The sequence below is a fragment of the Pygocentrus nattereri genome, chromosome 16, assembly GCF_015220715.1.
Source record: "Pygocentrus nattereri isolate fPygNat1 chromosome 16, fPygNat1.pri, whole genome shotgun sequence".
Taxonomy (NCBI): domain Eukaryota; kingdom Metazoa; phylum Chordata; class Actinopteri; order Characiformes; family Serrasalmidae; genus Pygocentrus; species Pygocentrus nattereri.
The window spans coordinates 32511953-32534249 of NC_051226.1; the positions used below are offsets into that span (position 1 = coordinate 32511953).

The 22297-nt window shown below is 41.4% G+C and overlaps 1 long non-coding RNA gene across 1 annotated transcript in view; it reads right to left on the reverse strand.

Moving 5' to 3' along the window:
• Positions 1–532: 532 nt before the first annotated feature.
• LOC119265385 overlaps positions 533–22297 on the reverse strand; it is a 42437-nt gene continuing 20672 nt past the window's right edge. The window contains exons 2-3 of the long non-coding RNA XR_005131617.1: positions 12145–12267; positions 533–680 (exon numbers count right to left, since the gene is read on the reverse strand). This is a non-coding gene — a long non-coding RNA (uncharacterized LOC119265385). The remainder of the gene's footprint in view (positions 681–12144; positions 12268–22297) is intronic.

The window sequence follows — 22297 nt, forward strand, 5'->3', positions numbered from 1 at the left end:
CCCCTTTTCTAAAAAGTGCCCTCAGTGCCCTTAAGAAAGTAATGTTTGGCTTTGTTTTTGTAATGTTTTGCCGTTGGTGTCATAGGCAGATGTTGCGTCCCTTACATACAGGCGATTTGCGTCATGAAGTCAGTGCTCGAATCCAGGGGAATTGATCTCCGAAGCTGCAGATGGAAGTTTAAGTAGGGAAATTCCAACTCTTTCTCTTTCTTTCCCTCCCTCTCCACCCTCCACCCCTTCTCTCCACCCTCCACCCCAGCTATCTACTGCCAAGACTCTGACCTTGCTCTTGCATTCCTCAACAAATATCTCCTCGGCCGTGTTTCATCACCGGCTGCAACGCTGAAAAACACACACAAGCACATGAATCTGTCCTGGGAGCCCATTACAAACAGGCTAAGTAGCCAAAAAAAGCAGAGCTCGGTCTGGATCAGATTGTTTGAATTAGCACGATTGCACTGCGCGAAAGGCTAGTTGCGGGTCCGCGCGCAGAGGGCGAGTGCAGCTGCCTCGCAACTCTGCTCTGACCAGCGCCAGAGTGATGTCACGCCGGCATGCCTCCGGTGGTCTCTTGATGACATCACAGGGTGATGTCACCCCAGACGGGTGTGTAGGGTGGGGTGGAGTTGGGGGAGCCGATGTTGTTGAGTTTCGTCAGTTGACTGCAACTCCGTGAGCCTCTGGAGAAAAAGGGAATAAAAGCGAGGGGGAGGGGGGTGTTATTGCAAAGGCAAAAAGGAAAACAACATAGTGACCACCATGTATTACGGAATTTGTTGTTCCAGCGCACATTTTTTGTATTGTTTTTTAACTAATGAACAGATATTATCTACTACACTGATTTGTTTAATGGCTGTATTTAAAGACTGACTACATTCGGGCTTCATAACACCTGCGTAAGCGTTAAAATGTAACGTAATTAGCCCCTTCAAATTTAAGGCTTATTATTCAGTAACGACAGGGTTGAGCTATTTTATAGGGGTTAAGCTAGACTATAGAATTGTGTAATAAAACTTTGGGCCCATTGGCCATTCAAGGGGTTAGAAAGCCATATAAAACTGCTATGAAGAGGCCTACAAACCCAAGTCCAAAAAAGCTGGGACAGTATATAAAGTGCTGATCACAACAGGAAGCAGTGATATGCAAATTCAGTTTGTATCATAGTTTTTTTTTTCTAACTATACTCTCACTCCAAATTTTGAGCCTGCAAAATCTTCCAAAACATTGGGAGGAACATATTTACACTGTGTTACATCAACTTTTCCTTTAGCAGCAGTTAATAATCATTTGGGACTGACCAAGTTTTGACAGAGTAATGTTTTGCCATTCTTCAGTTATGCTAGGCTTCAACTTTGCAACCATACAGGGCATTTATTGCCATATTTTGAGATTTCTAAAATACACATTTTCAATGTGAGAGATCTAGACTGCAGGCAGGTCAGTGTAGCACCAACACTCTCTGATTACGCAGCCATGCTGTTGTAACGTGCCGAATGTTTCTTGGTGTGTCAAGTTGAAATAATCATGGACGTTCCTGAAAAAGACGGCGTCTAAAAGGCAGCGTATGTTGCTCCAAAATGTGTTCAGTGTCAATGGTGCTTTCACAGATGTGTAGGTTACTTTACTCTGGTAACCATCTGGATGATCCTTTTCATCTTTGGCTCTGGGAACACGATGTCCATTATTTCCATGAACATTCTGAAAGGTTGAATCATCAGACCATAATACACATTTCCATTGAGCATCAGTCCTATTCAGATGAGCTCCAGCCCAGAGAAGTTGGCAGCGTTTCTAGAGGTTGTTAATATGTGTGCATATCTGTGCAAAGTAGTCTTAAGGTATATTAACAACAGTTTACCAAAGTATTCCTGAATCCATGGTAATGTCTATCATAAAAAACATGCTGGTTTTTAATACAGTGTCATCTGATGGTCAAAGGTTCTGGGCATTCATTTGTGGTTTCTTGCCATTTCCCTTACACAGAGATTTCTCTGGATATGACTGTAGAGGGTGATATACTAAAATTTTTTTCAATCATTCACTAAAGATTGCTATGTTTAAACATGAATTAAATTTTTGGCAAAGTGGCGAGCCTTGACCAATCCTTGGGACTCTGCCTTTCTTGGATGTTCCTCTTACAATACATTTTCGTAAATATCCGTCTTCTAAAAAATAATTTAATGTTTATGAAGTTCCTGTGTAAGCAGTCTTCAAATAAAGTGTTACTGTTGGTTGAATGCAGTTGTTCTGCCATGCATAGGTGACAAAAAGTTATTGTGCTGTAAGACACTACATGGCCAAAAGTATGTGGACGCACATCCTAATTACTGAGGTCAGGTGTTTCATTCACAACCATTGCTAACAGATGTAGAAAATCAAGCACACAGCCTTGCAGTCTCAATAGACAAACACTAGCAGTAAAATGGGTTGATTTGAGGAACTCAATGACTTTAAAGGTGGCACTGTCATACAATGCCACATTTGCCAGGTGCAAGTTCAAAGTATAGTGTTACTGGAATTGAGGAGGGTTATTAAGCAAAACCAAGTATCAAACAGCGAATGTACATGTAGACTCACACAAACCCAGTGGATTCTGTGTTGATTCACGTTGCGTGATGTGATGTCAGCTTTTTTCTTTATCGTCCTTCAGAATGTCAACAGTAATTACAGGATCCTTCTCGACAGATTAATCAGACGTGTAACTCAGGCTTCCAGGCTTTTCTTATCTCCTCTGACCTACTCTCTGGAACCGCCGGAACTGAAGGTATGTTAACAGGGCAGATTCTTTCAGCCGTTACCTCCTTATCCCAGTTTTATTGCTTTTTGGACTTCGCCCAACCTGCTTTAAAGTGGCGAGGATACCAAACTCCCACGCAGTGTGACGTGACGTAGGCAGGTCGCCCGTTGCCATGACAGACGTTGCCAATACAATGACTCAGTGTCCAGCAATCAAACACTCCAAGCCCAATTAAGGGGCAATTGAGGGCCAATCAATCATGCTTTCGTGTCATTCATAAAACGAGCCACGAAATAATGCAGTGACGTTTTGTGGCTCATTTGTGTGGACCTTGATAAAGCATATCAGCCTGAAGTGACTATTCTGGCTCTATTGAAAGTCTATAAAAGAAACAGTAATCACCAGGTGCTGGACACAGTCATGTACTTAGCCAACGAGGGGAACAAAGTTCATGAGCACCAACTTTGAATAGGTCAGAGTGATAACCATGAAAGTTAGCAACTAGAGTCATGTCTGTTAGGTGTTCATGGAAGTGTTTTCCAGTCTTTTGCTTTCAGTTCATGAACAAAATAGATAACAATTATAATAATATCTTTATTTATAGAGCATATCCATAAGAGTGGCAGCTCAAAGTGCTTTATGGACAGCTAATAAAACAGTAATATTAGAAATTAGTAAAGGTTCTAAAATGGAACCCTGTGGGACACCACAAAAAAAAATTTGTCTAGTCGACACATTTTTTTCCAGTCAAAACAGCTATTCAAGTTATGAGGGAAAAAAGCAGAAAGCATATTTAACAGAAGCCTCAACAACCAGACATAATATCAACACTTTTCAGTCCACTCTTTACCTTTATTCCAGCTTCCATTCTTTTCAGGAGCCTCAATTTCAGTTTCTCAAAGAAATCGGCAGACACACCTCTTAGAAGCTGGTTGATCATTTTCTGATGTAATCCAAGCACATTCAGTGGTGTTGAGGTATGGACTCAGTCAGTCAGGGTGGTCAGTCCATTGGTTAGTGTCACGATTGGCCCCTCCCAATCCTTTCCATGTGTTCGTATTGTGTTTTGGTTTAGCCCATGTGTTTTTGTTTTGATTTTTAGTCCAGCCCCTTGTTTGGTTACTCCACCCCTGATTGTCTGCACCTGTGTTTCCACCTGTCCCTCGTTTACCCTTACGTATTTAAGCCCTGTGTTTTCCCCTGTCTGGTTGCTGGTCTTTGTACTGTTTGAAGTGTGTGATATTGTTTGGTGTTTGTTTCTTCTGGCCTCCGTTGTTTGTTGATCCTGTTTTCATTTTGTCATGTCTGTCCCTCCTTCTCTCCGTGTTGACTGTTTGACCGTGGACCGTTGTGACTATGACCCTGGATTTGCCCATAATAAATCTCGCTTGTCTCTGCACATGCGGCTTTACAGTTACATTTTATTTCCTTTCCAGTCAGTTTGGATGGTGGGATCTTTGTCCACACCTCCAAAGTTCAGTCTTAGAAGCTGGTTGATCATTTTCTGAAGTGGTCAAACTCATTCAGTGATGTTGAGGTCTGGAATCTGGGGTGGTCAGTCCATTGTCCAGCTTCTTCGTTTGATGAGTCCGTGTCCTTTTCTCTGTGAGGTTCTTGTTGACAGCTACACATCCTTTCAGACCCATAGCGTTGACTTGTTTTCTCACAGTGGAAGGATGGACAGAAACGCATGTGGATATTTTCAACTTTTATAGCTAGGTAGGCTAACTTTACCATTAGTTGAGTATTAACTTGTTGTTTTTACTCTGGTTCACAGATATTAATGAGGCTCAGCAGCTATTTTAACATCTGAATGATGGAAAAATAAAAAGCAAATGAAATCAGAGTAAAGATGATGGTTATTTGCTGCGTCAGAAAAGTCGTTTTGATGTATAGTTTTACAGAAAAGCTGATGATACCGTATATTTTGATATATTACTACAATACTGTTGCAGTAACATTACAATAACCTTACAATTAGGCGTTTGAGACTGTATTATCTCAGTGTTCTGTATATGTTGTCTCAGAATTCAACAAATAATAATAATAATAAAATAATAATAATAATAATATATAAGATTATATGTTACCTTACATTTACATATCACTGCTGTCAGAACAAAACCTTGTGTCTCCATTTGTGTTGTTTTTCAGTTTTTGACATAATTTCAAAGTACAGTTGCCAATTGTGTGTAAATTTCATGATGAATGGACCAAAAGAAACGGCCCAAAATTACTTAAGAAAACATCTGGTTCCATTGACTTACATTAAAAGCAGAGTATGTTTTTCCCTTTTCCTGTAAAGTTACCATTTTGGAGATACGAGGTTTTGTTCTAACAGCAGTGATGTATATAAAAGACTCCTTTGCTCCTTTGGTCAGATGTTTCAAGACCGTGTTCAGGAATGAACAGCGAGTTGATGAGAACTGTGTTTTTTGTAAGTCAAGTAATGAAAAGCTAAAGCAGCAGTGTGGAACTCTGGAATGTGGGCTGACTTTCTGACTTCTTGATTTCAGCTCATCACTTTAGCGGATCATCAGAGTTTATAAAAGCTGCAGTATATCAGAGTTTTAGTAATCAGTACTGAGTCAGGAGAAGAAAACAGGCTAAAATACAGTGTTTGTGTGTGTGTGTGTGTTTGTGTGCATGCGAGTCACTCTGTAAAGCCTGAAATTGGCTTTTATAGACATTTTTTGGACCACAGCATAGGTCATATATCCTCTGAGGAGTTCATTTAACCGAATGCAGAAACGTAGAGACATTTTTTCTTTTTTTCTAGTTTAACATGCTAAAATGAACTGGACTGCATTGTAGTTAATCAAAGCTAAGTGGTCTAGAAATGTCAACACTTAATCTACCTTTCATACACACAAAACATATGTAATCTCTCATTAGGTTGAATGAATAACCGGCTCTAAATGTAGGTATTGTGATATAAACTGAGTCTGTTCTACAGTTTCACATTAGGCTGAATGAATAACCGACTCTAAATGTAGGTATTGTGATATAAACCGAGTCTGTTCTACAGTTTCTCATTAGGCTGAATGAATAACCGGCTCTAAATGTAGGTATTGTGAAATAAACTGAGTCTGTTCTACAGTTTCTCATTAGGCTGAATGAATAACTGACTCTAAATGTAGGTATTGTGATATAAACTGAGTCTGTTCTACAGTTTCTCATTAGGTTGAATGTATAACCGACTCTAAATGTAGGTATTGTGATATAAACCGAGTCTGTTCTACAGTTTCTCATTAGGCTGAATGAATAACCAACTCTAAATGTAGGTATTGTGATATAAACTGAGTCTGTTCTACAGTTTCTCATTAGGTTGAATGAATAACCGGCTCTAAATGTAGGTATTGTGATATAAACTGAGTCTGTTCTACAGTTTCTCATTAGGTTGAATGTATAACCGACTCTAAATGTAGGTATTGTGATATAAACTGAGTCTGTTCTACAGTTTCTCATTAGGTTGAATGTATAACTGACTCTAAATGTAGGTATTGTGATATAAACTGAGTCTGTTCTACAGTTTCTCATTAGGCTGAATGAATAACCAGCTCTAAATGTAGGTATTGTGATATAAACTGAGTCTGTTCTACAGTTTCTCATTAGGCTGAATGAATAACCGGCTCTAAATGTAGGTATTGTGATATAAACCGAGTCTGTTCTACAGATTCTCATTAGGCTGAATGAATAACCGGCTCTAAATGTAGGTATTGTGATATAAACTGAGTCTGTTCTACAGTTTCCCATTAGGTTGAATGTATAACCGACTCTAAATGTAGGTATTGTGATATAAACTGAGTCTGTTCTACAGTTTCTCATTAGACTGAATGAATAACCGACTCTAAATGTAGGTATTATGATATAAACTGAGTCTGTTCTACAGTTTCCCATTAGGTTGAATGTATAACCGACTCTAGATGTAGGTATTGTGATATAAACTGAGTCTGTTCTACAGTTTCTCATTAGACTGAATGAATAACCGACTCTAAATGTAGGTATTATGATATAAACTGAGTCTGTTCTACAGTTTCCCATTAGGTTGAATGTATAACCGACTCTAAATGTAGGTATTGTGATATAAACTGAGTCTGTTCTACAGTTTCTCATTAGGTTGAATGTATAACCGACTCTAAATGTAGGTATTGTGATATAAACCGAGTCTGTTCTACAGTTTCTCATTAGGCTGAATGAATAACCAACTCTAAATGTAGGTATTGTGATATAAACTGAGTCTGTTCTACAGTTTCTCATTAGGTTGAATGAATAACCGGCTCTAAATGTAGGTATTGTGATATAAACTGAGTCTGTTCTACAGTTTCTCATTAGGTTGAATGTATAACCGACTCTAAATGTAGGTATTGTGATATAAACTGAGTCTGTTCTACAGTTTCTCATTAGGTTGAATGTATAACTGACTCTAAATGTAGGTATTGTGATATAAACTGAGTCTGTTCTACAGTTTCCCATTAGGTTGAATGTATAACCGACTCTAAATGTAGGTATTGTGATATAAACTGAGTCTGTTCTACAGTTTCTCATTAGGTTGAATGTATAACCGACTCTAAATGTAGGTATTGTGATATAAACTGAGTCTGTTCTACAGTTTCTCATTAGACTGAATGAATAACCGACTCTAAATGTAGGTATTATGATATAAACTGAGTCTGTTCTACAGTTTCTCATTAGACTGAATGAATAACCGACTCTAAATGTAGGTATTGTGATATAAACCGAGTCTGTTCTACAGTTTCTCATTAGGCTGAATGAATAACCGGCTCTAAATGTAGGTATTGTGATATAAACTGAGTCTGTTCTACAGTTTCTCATTAGGCTGAATGAATAACTGGCTCTAAATGTAGGTATTGTGATATAAACTGAGTCTGTTCTACAGTTTCTCATTAGGCTGAATGAATAACTGACTCTAAATGTAGGTATTGTGATATAAACCAAGTCTGTTCTACAGTTTCTCATTAGGCTGAATGAATAACTGACTCTAAATGTAGGTATTGTAATATAAACTGAGTCTGTTCTACAGTTTCTCATTAGGTTGAATGTATAACCGGCTCTAAATGTAGGTATTGTGATATAAACTGAGTCTGTTCTACAGTTTCTCATTAGGTTGAATGAATAACCGGCTCTAAATGTAGGTATTGTGATATAAACCGAGTCTGTTCTACAGTTTCTCATTAGGTTGAATGAATAACCGGCTCTAAATGTAGGTATTGTGATAGAAACTGAGTCTGTTCTACAGTTTCTCATTAGGTTGAATGAATAACTGACTCTAAATGTAGGTATTGTGATATAAACCGAGTCTGTTCTACAGTTTCTCATTAGGCTGAATGAATAACTGGGTCTTGTGACCCTCGCTTCAACCAAGCCAGAAAAAAACACTGCAAGTCGCTGATACTGACAGACGATGGTGATATTTACCAAACCGATGCTCAGAGATGCAGAACGAGGGAACAAAACATGCGTACAACGTTCAGCTCCGGTTTTCGGAAGCTGCTGACAGGTAAACACCACTGGTTTATCTGAATATTGCTCAACTCTATTCATAATTATTTTACATAATAAAGATATTTTACATTTACTTAAGTTGTTAAACATGAGCCTTTTACCAGTTATATAATAGTAAATACTAAATATACAGTATATAAATAACAGTAAGCTTTCTTAAGCATATAATCCAGCAAGTAAATGGCATCTAATCTAGCTGAGTGTGTTTTATTTGTGACAGAGAACACAGATTTTACTATCATGAAATATTTAATAATGTACTTGTAGAAATATCAGGACTTGGATAGAGTTTAGATAGAGTTAGTTTCAGTATTGGCACTTGGTATCGGGCGATACTAAAGGATCGGTGCATGTGTAGATATGACACGGTTTAATGCAGGGACCCAGAATTAATAGCAACCAATAATATCAAGTTTCACCTCCACCTCCCACCCCCGCCTGTCATCAAAGCAAATGCTCAGCTAGCTCAGAGACGAGGGCTAAAATAACGTCAAACAGCTGAGGCTCTTTTATAGACTCATTTACATTTATTAGCCAGCTTTAGCGGTTTAGCATCGTCAGAGACAAGACATATTAGAGGGAGCTAAAGTGTGATGTGAGGTTTGGACAGACGGCAGAGAAAATTCCCCTCCGACTGTCCCTTATTAAGATCAAGCTTCATTAGAAATGTATAAAAATAAGACTCACACTGGCTGTTTTCTCAGTTTGTGCATGTTATAGCTCTGACTCCTGCTTTCACACAGAAAGGCTCTGTCTTTATTAAAAAAGAGGACAGCAGAGCCAAAACACACTGCTCTCCTCAGCAGTCACTTAAATATTATTAGAAACCGCAATTGCAAAGCAGGCACAGAGCTGCGTTTGGGTTTTCTCCTCCGAAGGCTTATCGGGTACATCTGCGGCACAGGGCTGCATCTGTGCGCCGCTGAGAGTGTCCTCTTTGTTTTTTAGCTCAAAAATGGCTCCAAGAGTCACTTTAGACAAACGGGTGGTGAAAAAAATAGAACCGTGGGGGACGAACACTGCAGGAATTTGATATTCGGTTAATTCTTTTCTTTAACTAATGACAATGCGTCATTTGAGAAGCACTTTTCGTACGCGGAGCAGGTCAAAGTGCTTTATAATGGAACGGCTGAAAGTTAAAAGGAATCAAGTTCTGAAGAAAAAGGCAGAATTTTTTCCCAGGTGGTTACTATGGTGTTGCTATAGATTATATCTTTGGTGACTGCTATGTTGTTGCAGGTGGTTGCTATGGTATCTAAGGTGGTTGCTATGATGTTCCAGATGGTTGCCAGGGTGTTGCAAACAAGGGGATATGGTATTTCTGGTGGTTCCTAGAGTGTTTTATAGTGGCCGATATGGTGGCCAGAGTGGCGTCTAGGGTGTTGCTAGGTAATTGCTATGGTATCTAAGGGGGTTACTATGATGTTCCAGGTGTTTGCTAGGGTGTTACAAATCCGGTGCTATGGTATTTCTGGTGGTTGCTAGGGTGTTTTTTTGGTGGCTGCTATGATGGCCATGGTATTGATGCTAGTTCATTATTGTGATATAAGAGGGGTGTACAAACTTTTGCTAGGTTGTTGCCATGGTATCTATGGTGTTTGCTAGAGTGTTTTATGGTGGTTGCTATAATGTTCCAGGTGGTTCCTAGGGTGTTGCTATGGTATCTCTAATGGATGCTAGGGTGTTGTCAGGTGGCTTTTATGGTGGCCAGGGTGGCTACTGGAGTGTTGTTAAATGGTTGCTATGTTGTTCCAGGAGGTTGCTAGGGTGTTGCTAACCCATTGCTATGGAATCTCTTGTGGTTGCTAGGATGTTTTTTGGTGGTTGCTATGATGCTCCAGGTGGTTGTTAGGGTGTTGCTAACCCGTTGTTATAGTATCTCTAGTGGTTTCTAGTGTGTTTTCAGGTGACTTTTATGGTGACCAGATTGGCTATTGGGGTGTTGTTAGGCAGTTGCTATGGTATCTACGATGATTACTATGATGTTCCAGGTGGTTGCTAGGGTGTTGCGAACCAGGTGCTATGGTATTTCTAGTGGTTGATAGGGTGATTTTTGGTGGCTGCTATGATGGCCAGTGTGGCTATTGGGGTGTTTTTTGGTATCTTGCTATGGTATCTAAGATGGTCACTATTCTGGTGGTTCCTAGCATGGTTTTCAAGGGCTGCTATCGTGGCCAGGGCGAGTTCTAGGGTGTCACTAGGTGGTTGCTAGGGTATCTAAGGTGGTTGCTAAGGTGTTTCTTGGTGGTTACATTGGTATCTTAGATGGCTGCTAGGATGGTAAAAGACAATTGCTGTGGTATCCAACATGGATGCTAGGATGTTGCCAGTCTATTTCCATGACATGCCAGAACAATCATTTGTAGAGCATCTACTATTTTTTATTTTTTTATTTATTGGTTTATATGAAGGGTTCATTTAAAATGGAGCTGACTGTGGTGAGTTATTCTAACACTCAGCTCATCCTGAACCCTAAACACGTTTAGTCACTAAAGCCATTACTGTTCATCATCGAGGCATCACAAGCTCACGTTTTACAGCAGAAACAGTCCAACGCCAGCGCTGTTCTCCAATCAGAACCCAATAACTCTGTTCAGCCAATCAGTGCACAGCATTCGGATCAGGTGAATCAGCACTGCCGCTAACTGTTTCAGGCAGAATCTCAAACAGCTCCCTTCTCCCTACAAAGAGCAACACGCAGGTCTTGAAATAACGGCTACTGCATCTAAACAGAGCTCAGCGAGTCTAACAGAGAACCACTCTGGATTCAGCCATGATCGCACAAGTCATACTGCACACCAAGACCAATATTTGGGTGGAAAAGACAAAATATCATAACTCACAGTCACTATATAGGGAGCAGTGAGCTGCCTGAGATTCAGCCCGAGGACTGTCCGAGCTCTGAACTTACAGATGTTTAGTACTGACCATCAACGGCTGTTTGTGTTCAGATTTAACATCTTTACCTGCTTGTTTTATAGTAAAGATGTTAAATATTGACCTTAAATGTAAATGTATGTTATTTGGTTATTCCTGCACAATACAAAAACATGATTTATGCCATTTATAAGCCAAAAGCCTCAGAAATTGTAATTATATCATGGTATAATATAAATCATTGGCCATCACGCTGCTAATCTGCAGTTCCTGATCCTGAATGGTGCGGATGCTTTTGTGGTAACGCTGCTCAGCGACTGCTAGAGGAGCCGGAGGAAACAGGCCCGGCCTGTTAAACAGCAAACAAGTGATTCCTGTCTCCTCGAAGGAGCACTTCCCCCAAAACATAAACAGCCTAACAATGCAGGGGTCCTAAACCCCGGTCCATCAAAGCGGGGCGGCCTGCTGCGTGTGAGGGAACAGGAGGATGTCACTTCTGAACTTTCTCTTTTCGAGATGCTTGAATTGACTTCAACCCCAAAGGCATTGCGCAATGCTTCACAGCAGCAACAGCCTCTACTCTTCTCGGAAGGCTTTAGATGCTGGAACATTGCTGTGAGGATTTGATTGTGCTTCAGGGAGGTCAGGTACTGATGTTGGATGGTCAGTTCTGGATCACTACAACTCATCTCAAAGGTGGATGGATTGTATGGATAAATATTAATGCTCCTATTATGATGCTGCTTCATGTATGATCCCTCGATTTACTGTATCGTTTGGTGCTAGCTGCAGATACAGGGTCGTCTGCGGATCGCCGCTGCTAACTTGCTAATGGCTTGTAGCTTAAGATTCCTGGATGGAACTTGTCTGTGAAATATGGATCCACATATAGCACATACCGCAGGCCGTGATGGTTCAGGACGGATACAACATCTCAGGAATTCAAGGATTTGCTTTTGTGATTAAAATAAAGCCCACGTTAAACTCTGACATGGTCAGCATACCTGTTCTTCTCTCCTGTCCTTCTACACCTCTGTAAGGGGAGGAACCCACAGAAACACCTTTAGCTTCTCCATGGCTTCATCTCTGCTCCCCCTTCTGTCCAGTGGAGTCTTAGTTTGCACTGCCTGACGTCCAGGAGAAAGAGAAGAGTTCAGTTACTACACAGAGTGATTTATCTGCTAGACGTCTGTTACAGGGAATGGTCAAATATGCCACTGAGTACCACTAAGTTATGGAAAAGGAGATTGTGTAAACAATAACAACAACATTCTAAAACTCAGGACTGTGCATTAGAAGCTTCATGAAATGGTTGAGCAGCTGCACACAAGCCTAAGATTACTATGTGCAATGCCAAGTGTCAGCTGGAGGGGTGTAAAGCACTCTGCAACATACAAACCATGACAGTTTGGAATGAATACACATAATATGACACCTTTTTATTAAATGGATATTTTGTAGGCTTTGGCCACCTTAAAGCATGTTATGACACATCATGTTTGATTTAAACTCTAACTCTTTAAATCTCACTCAGATATAAAACTCAGACTTGGGCCCAATCCCCCTACCACTTAGCCCTTAGCCCTCTGTTTTGCACGTTCACGTCAAGGGTTAGGGAGTCCTGATTCTTTTTGAGATAGCCGGGTAGGGTGAAGTGCTTGGGCTACATGGCCCTCCAAACAGACTCCGAACAGCGTGTTATGAGAATCTTACTTGAATGCTGTTTCAGTGTATTTTGGTCCTTTTGTTCATAACAAGCACCCAAAGTCTCTAGTAATAGCTGATGTCTCGGTAGCCGGTCAACTAAATTTCCCGTTCCTCCTTAAATGATCAAGCAGTTGCATTCTGTTGCCTCAGGATTCAGAACTGAATCCAGAACAGAAGCTGGTGAATAGCTAATGACAGCTTCATATCACTGAAGAATTAGAGATGGGCCCCCAGCCCCCCTATATGCATATATCTTCCTTAAATGTAACTAAAGCCCAGCACTGAGGACTTTTTATTTGAGGGTTGTTCCACTTTGTAGAGGATGATTTCAACCTCTATAACTTGTAACTCAGTTCCGAGGGGCAACGTGACACTCAAACAAGGGGTAGGGGTATTTGTTAATACCTGAAATGGCTTATTTAAGGTTATTTAAGTTTAAACACATTGTGTGATGAATGGCTGAGAGGCAGAATGTTCATCTTTTAAGGGTTAAAAGCACTGTATTAATACAAGTGTCCACTACAAGGAGCTGATCGGGAAGTGTGTGACTGCAGACAGGTGTGTGTGTGTGTGTGTGTGTGTGTGTGTGTGTGTGTGTGTGTGTGTGTGTGTGTGTGTGTGAGGGAGGGAGAGAGAGAGAGAAAGAGAGAGGCAGGCGACTTCTGCTGAGCTCAACAGAACCATCACACACACAACCACACACACACACACAAACATTCCCTGGAAGGCCACATCAGATCACACACTGCTTCCTCTACTGGGTGGAGGAGAAGAGCTGTGTTTGAGTCTGATAAACCCAGAGAGAGAGAGAGAGAGAGAGAGAGAGAGAGAGAGAGAGATGCACAAAAGAGAGAACAGAGAGAAGTGAAAGAAAGGAGCAGAGAGAGGGAGAGAAATAGAGGTAAAAAGAAGAGTGAGAACAGAGAGAGACAGATCAAAAGGAAGGGAAAGAGAGGAAGAGAAAGTGAAGTGAGAGTAAATAAAAGAGTAGAGAGAACAAACCAGTGAACAAAAAGAGTAAAAAGAGTGTAGACATAGAGAAAGAGGGTGTAAAAAGGAAGAAAGAAAGAAAATAATAAAAGTAGTGTAGAAGAGTGTAGAAAGAAAGAAAAAGAAGAAATGAAAGTGTATAAAGAAAGTAAAAGAAAGGGTGAAGAGAGAGGAAAGAAAGAAGAAAGAAAAATAGTAAAAAGAGAGTGTAGAAAGAGTGAGTACGTAAAAAGAAACACAATGAAAATAAAGTAAAAAAGAGCGCAAAAAGAAAAGTAAGAAAAGAGAGAGACGGAGAGAGAGAGAGGTTGAGAGACAGACAGACAGAGAGAGAGAGAGAGATACGCAATCAGGAGGAGATTCTACAATATCGACATTCCCATTTCAATCAGGTGTAAAGTCTTTGACAGTGTGATCCAGCCCATTGCGCTGAATGGGAGTGAGGTGTGGGGTCCACTCAGTGAGCACAGCTACACTAGATGGGACAAGCATCCAACAGAAGCCCTGCATGCAGAATTCTGCAGAATGATCCTGAGAGTCCAAAGGAAAACACCAACCAATGCATGCAGGGCAGAATTAGGCCGATCTCCTCTGTTAATAAACATTCAAAAAAGATCTCTAAATTTCTGGATGCATCTGAAGACGAGTCCCAGAGAAACGCTGCAGTTTAAGGCGCTACAGACCCAAGAACTGAACCCTGAGAAGAGCTCTCTCAGTCAGCTGGTCCTGAGGCTTATCAACTCACTAACAGCATCTAACACTCAGCCCTGCTTTACAGCCCAGACTAAACACCAATCACATCATCAGAAACAGTCAGAACGACTATCTGGAACATTGGAGGAGAGAAATCAACACTAGAGTAAATTAAACTGCTGTCAGGCCCAAAAAACCGAGTATGAACTGGAAGAGTATCTCCTGACTGTCAGAGACTCAGAGCCAGAGACAGATCCTGACCAAGTACAGACTCAGTGACCACAGCCTGGCCATAGAACAGGGCAGGTATAAACAGTCCTGGCAGCCCAGAGAGGAGAGGCGGTGTGGTCATTGTCTGACAGGTGAGGTCAAGACAGAGATGCACTTTCATCTTCACTGTGAAAAATATAAACAAATGAGGGAAATTTACACAAACAAATTCAACAAAGTCATTCCAAATTTTGAGAAATGTACAGAATTGGAGAAATTACGAATATTCCTCGGAGAAGGGGCACTCGGCCCCCCTCGCTGCCAGATACGTAACAACATGCTACCGCCTGAGAGACAGTGGGTAAACCCCCCCCATAGCCCCACCCTCCTGACCCCAAATAACCCGACTCTACTTACCCTCACCCCCCTTTCCCCCGACTCTACTTACTCTCACCCTCCATGCCCCCACTCCACTTACCCTCACCCCCCATGCCCCCACTCCACTTACCCTCACCCTCCATACCCCCACTCCACTTACCCTCACCCTCCATACCTCCACCCTCCATACCCCTACTCTACTTACCCTCACCCTCCATGCCCCCACTCCACTTACCCTCACCCCAAATGCCCCCTCTCCACTTACCCTCATCACCCATACCCCCACTCCACTTACCTTCACCCTCCATACCCTCACTCCACTTACCCTCACCCCCCATGCCCCCACTACACTTACCCTCATCACCCATACCCCCACTCCACTTACCTTCACCCTCCATACCCTCACTCCACTTACCCTCACCCCCCATGCCCCCACTCCACTTACCCTCATCACCCATACCCCCACTCCACTTACCTTCACCCTCCATACCCTCACTCCACTTACCCTCACCCCCCATACCCCCACTCCACTTACCTTCACCCTCCATACCCTCACTCCACTTACCCTCACCCCCCATGCCCCCACTCCACTTACCCTCACCCTCCATGCCCCCACTCCACTTACCCTCACCCCCCATGCCCTCACTCCACTTACCCTCACCCTCCATGCCCCCACTCCACTTACCCTCACCCCCCATGCCCTCACTCCACTTACCCTCACCCTCCATGCCCTCACTCCACTTACCCTCACCCTCCATACCCCCACTCCACTTACCCTCACCCTCAATACCCTCACTCCACTTGTTAGGCAAGTTAGAAGCCAGTATAGCTTATAAGTAATAGAATCTGATGCTCCACCGATTAGCGTGATGCTAACCTGCTAACTGCAGGCCTGAAGCCTCACACATTGGCCTCAGCCCTGGTGATGTGCCGCGAGTCAGTGACACTCTGCTGCCCGTAAACACGGCAGGTACACGACTGAGGCACACAGTGCTGATTAGAGTAATTAGCTTCCATTACTTACGTTAAAGCTAAAGAAGCTCTGGGTCTGGACTGATGGACAGGGTGGGGGGTGGGGGGTGGTCTCTGTCATTAGCTCTACTGCACTGCTCCCTCTAACGGCACCTTAATATTCTAATTTCAGTTTATATTGTGATTTTGATTTTAATGCTCTTTCTCTTTTTAAGTCTATAGTTTTAATCATGTTTACGGGTCGCGTTCTCCGTCACTTTGTTCCCGTTTGAGTAACAGACTCTAATCTGGATTATAATCCGTGTTCTCCTCTGTGGAGCTCATTGAATGAGGTCATCCAGGTGTGCTGGATCTCTGACGCCTCTGAGCTAAATTAGGCGCCTGACTGTAACAGGATGTAGCCGTCAATGCGCTGGGTGGACCTGCCCTTCTGCACTGAGGAGATATGCTGCTGCTCCTTATCCGCCCATCCCTCCATCCCTCCATCTCTCCATCCGCTCCTCTGCCACTCTCCCATCTTCTCATCCCTCCTCTATAGGCTCCTCTGTAAACTTTCTTCATTGTCCTCTCTCTCTCTCTCTCTCTCTCTCTCTCTCTTTCTCTCTCTCTCTCTCTCTCTCATGTCCTCTGTCTTCTCTCCCCCCCTTTGTCCTCTTTCTCTCTCTTCACTCTCTCTCTCTTCACTCTCTTCCTTTCTCTCTTTCTCTTCTCTCTCTCTCTTTTCATTCTCTTCCTTTTGTCTCTCTTTCTCGCTTCACTTTTTCTTCCTCTTTCCCTCCACCCCCCTTATCTTTCTCTCGTTCTCTTCTCTGTTCTCAATGTTTTTCATTCTCTGTGTATCTGTCTTCTCTTTTCTCTCTGTCCAATTTTTTCTTCGCTCTCTCTCTCTCTCTCTCTCTCTCTCTCTCTCTCTCTCTCTCTCTCTCTCTCTCTCCCCCCTTCATTCTTTCACTTGCTTGCTCGGCCCTTTCCTTCCTCCAGAAATCAGATCAGAGCAGCTAGTCTCCACGCCCGCCTCTGGAGATCGGACCACTCTGTCCTGGCCACTTCCTCCTGTATGTGTGTGTGTATGGGACGCCTGCCTGGCCGGAAAGCCGGCCTGCTGCTGTTGCATAACAGGCTGCCGAGCGCTCCGAGTCCAGCGCAGTGCCCGTCCCAGACCAGTCTGCACCAAACGGGCTGACACGGTGACATCATCATTCCCTGCCCCGCCCCCTACATCATTTAATTCAGTCCCACTATAAAACATCAGGCCGTATTATCTTATTACAGCAGGACGTGACAGTGTGCTCACTTTTCACTGATACGGTTCAAACGCTCTGGGCTAACACTAATGACTTGGGCAGCTTGGAGAACCAAGAAAGAATCAGTATAAATACAAATCAGAGGGAAAGTGTTGTTTTAGATCTAATTAATGAGCTTTAACTGAATATTATTAATATTATTATTAATATTATTATTTTTGTGGCTGACGTTTATCAAAAATCAGTCATCCCTCTGTCCGTTTCCGAATGTCTTCCACAGCTTCAATTATGTATTATTCTTCCTAAAAACAGATTTACCCACTTCAGCCACAATATTTACTGTTTTATGTGTCATAAATGAGAACTACAACAATAAAACACCTGAACTGACAGTCTTAGTACTACAATGCTGTGAAATACTGGAAGTCAATAGTCACCCAAACTGGTTTTACACGCCAAAATCTTTGTGTATTTGCTTCAAATTACATCAACAAACTCAAAACGAATCATAAAATGTCACGTGTAGTTTGGATTTGGGCATGTTTTTTACACATATAAGCTACAATTTGAGCTACGTTCTTAAAAAAAGATGAAGGGCTCTTTAGTAAAGACAATGTATAGGACCTTGAACACTCAAAGAACCCATTGCATGATTAAATAGTTCACTGCATAGTGAAATCGTTCTTCAGATTGATGGAGAATGTGTTGTATGCGGTTCTGTGTGGTTCTAGAAACGTTTTGAAAATGGTTGTACATAGCACCAAAAAGGGTTCTGTTGTCACAACCTTGACATCCAACTAATAGCAGAACCCTTTGCAGTACATTCATTTTCATAATGAACGTAGTGTTCTGCTTTCTGATGCAATGTGAATGTTGCTAACACTGGAAAATAATAGCCCTTACAATAGTAGAACTTACAGTTGTCTAGGGCAGATCTATTAGGATAGAAACTGACTTGTGGCAAAAATGGCATCCTGTGACAGTCCATGTTTAAAGTCACTGACCCATTCTACTGCCAGTGTGTGCTTATGGATACTGCAAGGCTATATGCTTGATTTTATAGACCTGTTAACAACGGGTGAGGCTCAAACACATGAAGTCAAGAATTAGGAGGTGTAGTTTGGTGTGTTTTTTTTGCAGATTTCTCCCATATAAATTTCATCATATGCTCAAATGATAAAATGATCACTTTATATCATTTTGAATAGAGGCACTTAAAAATGTTTTAGTGGGAATATTTAGAAAATTTATTGGGAATAGGCCAAAATAAATGGTCCATTATAAAATTGCTATACATTAACATCAACTGATATTAAAAGTTTTTGTTCTACTCGATCAATTCTACAAAAGGTAAACAATAATAGGGCCAATTCTACAAAATGTAAACAAAAATAGGGGCAATTCTACAAAAGGTAAACAATAATAGGGCCAATTCTACAAAAGATAAACAAAAATAGGGCCAATTCTAAAAAAGGTAAACAATAATAGGGACAATTTTACAAAAGGTAAACAATAATAGGGCCAATTCTACAAAAGGTAAACAATAATAGGGACAATTTTACAAAAGGTAAACAATAATAGGGCCAATTCTACAAAAGGTAAACAAAAATAGGGCCAATTCTAAAAAAGGTAAACAATAATAGGGACAATTTTACAAAAGGTAAACAATAATAGGGCCAATTCTAAAAAAGGTAAACAATAATATGGCCAATTCTAAAGAAGGTAAACAATAATAGGGCCAATTCTTAAAAAGGTAAACAATAATAGGGGCAATTCTGTTTGAAATAGTGCCGACTGTCTGCTGCTGACTTTGCTTTAACAGACAACCAGAAGGAAAACATAAGCCCATTGACATGCTAAAGGCTGTAGTTGGAGACTAATCTTCAGTCTGCAATAAAAGCTTTTTCTGTTTTAAATATTTGAGGAAATTAGGCTAATTTAAAAAACCCTAGACACAAACTGGCTTGTGGAGTATAACTGTTTTCAAATTATCCACCAATAAAGCACACACAGGCAGCTATCCTGCTCAAACCACCCAGAACGACAAACACAGAGGCCATAAGTCCAGGCATTCATCTGAGCAGAGCGACCCTGGAGAAAGCGCTTCTTTGAGAGAGGCGCAGGTGGGTGATTTCCTCTGCTCATTACCTTTCTCTCTCCCTCTCTCTCCCTTATCTGATGCAGTGGCGCTCGCCCCTCTGGTTGGCATCAGCGCTTCCTATTGCGTCTGTGCCACCGGGACATTACTGCCGAGTCCGGCTGGCGTGCGGAGAGCAGCGAGATAAGGATCAAAATTACGGCGGTGACAAAAGCAGCTCAGTGCGTTCGTGTTGGCCTACATGCATCCCTCCACAGTGAGGGAAACACTGAAGGGGCACTGTTGAGGAGGGGGAGAGAGAGAGGGAGAGAGTAGAAAAGTGAAGGAGGCAGTTTTTGTGTGGGCCAGACTCGTTGGTGGAGTGCTACTCGAATATAGTCTTAGTCTGGGGATTACAACTGGCCTTAGTTTGAATACTTAGCTTGAAGTATTGTACTGTTGGTGTAAAATGGTCTTTCTTTAGTTTTGATTCAAACGGGATTGGTCTTACTTTAGTCTAAAATGGTCTAGTATTGGTCTTGGTATGAATTTCAAAGGGTTTATTCTTAGTTTTGCCTAAAATGGTCTAGTCTTGGTTTCGGTTTGAGTTAGCAAAAGTTTGGTTTTACTGTGATGTACAGTAGTCTAATCTTGTTCTAGGTTAGGGTCTCAAAGAATTTGGTCTTAGTTTGGTCTAAAGTGGTCTAATCTTGGTCTTTATTGATCTCAAAGTGTTTGGTCTTACTTATTTACATCACACTAGTTTGGAGTCTTCAAGGGTTTGGTCTGGCTATGGTCTAAAATGGTCTAGCCTTGGTCTTGGTTTGGATCTCAGAGGGTTTGATCTTAATGTGGGCTAAAACAGTATTGTCTTGGTCTTGGTTTGGGTGTCAAAGGGTTTGGGCATACAGTGGTCTAACGTAGCCTAATCTTGGTTTTGGTTTGGATCACAGAGGGTTTGGTTTTACTGTGGTTTAAAACAGTGTAGCCTCAATCTTGGTTTAGATCTTGAAGGGTTTAGTCTTATTTCGGTCTAAAATAGTCTAGCCTTGGTTTGGTCTTACTTTGGTATAGTCAAGCCTTAATGGTGTAGTGTAATCTTGGTCTTAGTTTGGATGTTAAAGAGTTTGATAATAGTGTGGTCTAAAATAGTATTGTCTTATTTTGGATATCCAAGGATTTGGGCATACCGTGGTGTAAAATGCTATAGTCTTGGTCTTGGTTTGGACCTCGAACTGTTTGGTCATACTGTGGTTTAAAACAGTCGAGCCTCAGTTTGAATCTTGAAGGGTTTAGACTTACTTTGGTCTAAAATGGTGTAATCTTAGTCTTGATTTGGTCATACTTTTGTCTTACTTTGGTACAGTCAAGCCTTCATGGTGTAGTGCACTCTTGGTCGTGGTTTAGATCTGGAAGAGTTTGATCTTACTTTGGTCTGAAACAGTTCAGACTTGGCCTTGGTTTGGATCTGGAAGAGTTTGGTCTTGCTTTGGTCTAAAACAGTTTAGTCTCAACAGATCTGGTCTTACTGTGATAACTGTGCCCAACTTTAGTCTTTACCGTGGTCTAAAATGGTCTAGTCTTAGTTTAGGTCTCATAGGGCTTGGTCTAAAATCTTTGTCTTGGTCTGGGTCTCCATGGTTTAACTGATATTGCTTATTTATCAGTATTGCTATAACTGACCGATCAATGTCACACATCAATACTGATACCACTGGCATTTTACTTTGTACTCACAGGCTTCAGTGTTTTCATCATTAGCTCAGAGACCCACCAGTGAAGCAGAGAGAGAGAGAGAGAACAGCAGAATCCTACTACAGTCAAATTGCTGTCTGCCATAATTATTACTCAGCGCACTTTGATGATTGCATGGCCATACCACACACTGACCACATGGCCTGACCTGAAGGTCCGGTTCAAACCAAGCACAGAGCGTACATGCAGAGATCAGATTACATCCATACTGTACCCAAACCACACAATCCCATAACATCTGGCGTATATCACCGCTTGTAAACGCTTTTTGTAGCCAACTAGGAATCTTTTTGTTGTTTTAGGAATTTTCACTTCTTCCCTGGATAAAGCCTGAGGTCTGCGATATTCCGAGGCCATCTTGCATGCACAGCATGTTTAAGATCCACACGCACATTATCAATGATATTCAACAGGACTGTGAGGGCCACTCCAAAAGCTTTAGCTTCAGTTTCAAGTACTTCATAATGGATTTTGAAGTATGTTTTGGATCATTATCCTGTTGAAGACAGTCGCATTTGCTTCCTGAACATGTTGATATTTAGTTCAATCCATTTTCCAGTCTACCTGTGTAACGTGACCTGTGCTGCTAGCTGCCATAGCTAGTAGATCCACCCCATGCTTAACAGTTGACAAGGTGTTCTTATCATCAGATGCTGCTTCTTTTTTTTTTTTTTCCATACATACATCTGGTGATTGTGGCCAGAGAGTTTTATTTCATAAGTCTACTGCCCTCGTTTCCAAAATGCTTCTGGCTTCTCTAGATGTTGTTTTGCAAACTTCTGACAAGGTTACTATCTGATGACTCTGCTCTGCTGTACAGTTGAACTGTTTTGGGGTGGAAAATGGTGACAGCTCAATGCATTATTGAGAGATTCACTGTAAAACTGCTGCATGCAAGGTAAAAAATGTTAATGTCTTTTACAAGCTTCACATGGACATGTCTGTGTTTAAGCTAGAACAGCCAGGTAAAATGCCCATAGCTTAGCATTAACATACTAATATACATTTTAGGGATTATTTAGGGATTTTATTTTGATATTTATAGCTGTAATAGTCAAGGTTTCCCATTGCTTGTTGGTGGCATTTGTAGTGTCTGTCACCTTGGCTGGAAATGGCTGGACCAAAAGATTA